This window comes from Lactuca serriola, chromosome 3 (assembly GCF_051521515.1).
Source record: "Lactuca serriola cultivar US96UC23 chromosome 3, Lser_US96UC23_V15, whole genome shotgun sequence".
Lineage (NCBI taxonomy): Eukaryota > Viridiplantae > Streptophyta > Magnoliopsida > Asterales > Asteraceae > Lactuca > Lactuca serriola.
The window spans coordinates 9,612,669-9,615,969 of NC_136410.1; the positions used below are offsets into that span (position 1 = coordinate 9,612,669).

General features: G+C 31.4%; 1 long non-coding RNA gene across 1 annotated transcript; it reads left to right on the forward strand.

Annotated features, from left to right (window-relative positions):
- The first annotated feature begins 204 nt into the window (after positions 1-204).
- Positions 205-1,845, forward strand: LOC145094266 (uncharacterized). The gene is made up of 3 exons (XR_013703249.1): positions 205-629; positions 731-908; positions 1,765-1,845. It is a non-coding gene; the product is annotated as an uncharacterized LOC145094266 (long non-coding RNA).
- The last annotated feature ends 1,456 nt before the right edge of the window (positions 1,846-3,301 follow it).

Below are 3,301 nucleotides of genomic sequence, written 5' to 3' on the forward strand. Positions count from 1 at the left end.
TAGTCCAGAAATTACATGAAAATTAGGTGATGCATAGTTGTAACATTCATAGTCAGTCTCTTGTTGCTATATATATATATATATATATATATATATATATATATATATATATATATATATATATATATATATATATATATACTTTAATAAGCATTTAGCCTCAAATGCTGAATTTTAAGAGGTACACCCCTTAAAACAACATTTACAACAACTTTATGCATTAAAAAGGTAAAAATCTTATTGGTCAACATATGCTTTAAACCTTCAATTTCGATAGCTTTTGACCAGGTCTCGATTTCCTATCCCATCCAACAACCACCCAAGTATGTCACCTTTTCTTTCGCCTATGTTGTAATATCTCTGTTAATATTCTTCCGCATTTATATAACCGTAACCCATCCTAAACCTCACTCTAGATCCATCTCGATTTTAATCCCTAAAATTCACTTAGATCTTCATATTTTGGAGCTGACGACCTACAATTTCTCTCTACACTCTAACCATCTATATTCCGGTACCACGAATCACCGGCCATGTTTTTGGTCGTCACTATTGTCGCCACCAACGAACACATAGTTGGATCCAAACCCAGTGTACCAATGATGGTTCGCTTCTAAGCCCTTACCAAGGTTTTTCTCTCTATATCTATCTAATATGTGTATGTGTGTCGATTTTGTGGATTCGTATCAACGATCATATGAGATTTACCATCTTTGTGGAGATTTTGTAGGACCTGGCTACATAGCCTTGTTCACGTTGGAGCTTGGAAGTTGAACGGAGGTTTGGGGTGGAGGTGCAAACCATCTATGTGGCTCGAAAGCCTTATTATCTCTCTCTCTCTCTCTCTCTCTCTCTCTCTCTCTCTCTCTCTTCACACTACTAACTTTCTTGAAGAAACCCTTTCTCAGGTTTGAAATCTACATCTTAATAGGTTTGTATGTGTTTAGGTTTCTTTCAAAATCTCATATATGTTTTCTTTTAGGTTTGATAAATGGTTTTCAGATCTAGATGTAGATGAACCTAAATGGAACGAAAAAGGTTTTGAATACAGGTTATCAAGTTGCATCGGTTTTCTTTTGGATTTTTTTTTTGTCATCAGTTGTTTTGTTGTTTGGTTATTTTTTTTAATTCTTTGTTATGAGGTATAAAATTATTTTTTTTAGTAAAATTAATGTTGATGCTTGTTGTTGATCATTCTTTTTCAAAGTCGTAAATAAATTATAAACATTTATTGTTTTTCTTTGACAGTGAGTTGGAAAATCCAACCATCAATGACCTTTAACTATATGTGTGTGTATTTGTTTGCTCACAATTACATCACTTTAGTTTCACATGTTCTATTAAAAGATTAATTCCATCTAACTAATTTATGTTATCATTTTGGCTGCTTGGTGGATGTCAAGAAAAGTTTGAGGTGGAAATAAAGTTTTGTTTTTAGGCATGCGTAAGCAAGTTAGAAGCTTTGATCTTTCATTTCCGCTATACAACTCTTTCTTTTCTATCTTTGGTGTTAATTTTGAGTTATTCATTTATTTTCAATCTTATTTAGTTGTCATTCTTCTAATTTATGAATTAGTGTTTTGTGATAATTATTCTTTTTCCTTCCAATTTATTCATTAGTGTTTTGATAACTACTATTTTTTATGCATTAGTGTTTTTATAACTATTCTTTTTTATTATCATTCTTCTAATTTATGCATTGGTGTTTTGATAAGTATTCCTTTTTCTTCAGAACAACTAAAAACTATTCTCTTTTTATTCTAGGTTCTTGAGAGATAGATTAATGTGTTGCGCCTGCTTTTGCCAAAGTACATATGAAGATGCTACTCCGGACACAAATTGGGGGGGGGGGGGGGGGCATACTATAGCATTTGTAGCCGATTGCTTCTCTTTGGCAAAATATGTTGGTTATATCTCACTACTCTTGAATCATTGCCACATTCCATTTTGACTAGATGGCAAAATGAACATTCAAGTAATTTTATAAATAATATGAATTCTTATTATTTGTGGGATATTACTTATTTTGTTATGTGAAAGATGATGCAATCTTATAAAAGATGGTTGAAGATAATATGCAGGTCGAGATGTCTTGGAAAAGAAGCCTATCTTGTATCCATTTTTTTCCCAAAGTTGGTTGTTTCATGTTGTAAATATATATATATGATATACGATAAGGATTATGTCAATTTAACGGTTCTGGAGCTAAATGCTTAACGTAACTTTTCATGTAATATCAATATATTAAAAAATAAATTGATGTTTTTAAGTGATCTTGCTGTCACTAATTTGACTATCCTCTCATGGGATTTGATTACTATGGGCAAGGAATGTAGTTACATTAGATTTATATTGTTTAATAATAACTCATAATGTTTGAATCACGAAATTGCTTTTCAATTAACTAAATTATTTTATAAGCGGAAACAATTTGACAACAAAAAAAGAAAAACAGATGCTCATTTTTTAAAATAATGAAAAAAATATAAATATTCGTGGATCAACACATGATAGAAACTTAAGTGTAGAAGTAAATAAAAATTTCACAACGAATTTTTATTTTACTAAAACCAACAACACATTATTGTTTTGAACAATCAGCAACATATTCTCAGATTTCAACATTAGATCATTACCGAGCTGACTATTCTCCAAATAAAAACTAATCACCGCCATTAGAACTAATGGTCACTATAAACTAATTTTTGAAAAAGTTATTCATACCCGTCGCTTGGCGCGGGTAAACGGCTAGTGTGTGTGTATATATATATATATATATATATATATATATATATATATATATATATATATATATATATATATATATATGCTTTTCATCAACATAATTGCTTCTTTTTTGTATGGCTAGTTCTCTTCTGTTGACCATGGAGTAAGCAAGCTGTCTCTTCTGTCAAAGGTTAGAATCGCGAATTACAATCAAGACTTGTGATTAGTTGTATATGTTTGACATTTTTTGCAACAGGTGTTAGAAGTGACTGTGAGATTCATTCAAAAGGATGCAGAGGAGAAGAAAACATCATTCAACCCCAGACTATATTTCAAGTTATTCATTGATTGACTGCTTGACCTTAGTACCCTTGATCAGGTTTTTGAAGGTACAAACTTTCAGGTGTGTATTCACTTTTCTCTTTTCTCTATCATATCATCTTGTATTGTATTGCATGTTAAGTTACCGATTTGCCCTATGCAGGTTCTAATAGCTCTAGCAACCTCCTTCCATGCCCTGTTGCCTCTCAAAGTTCCTGCATTCAGGTTATTCTCTTAGAAAGGAAATTGTCAA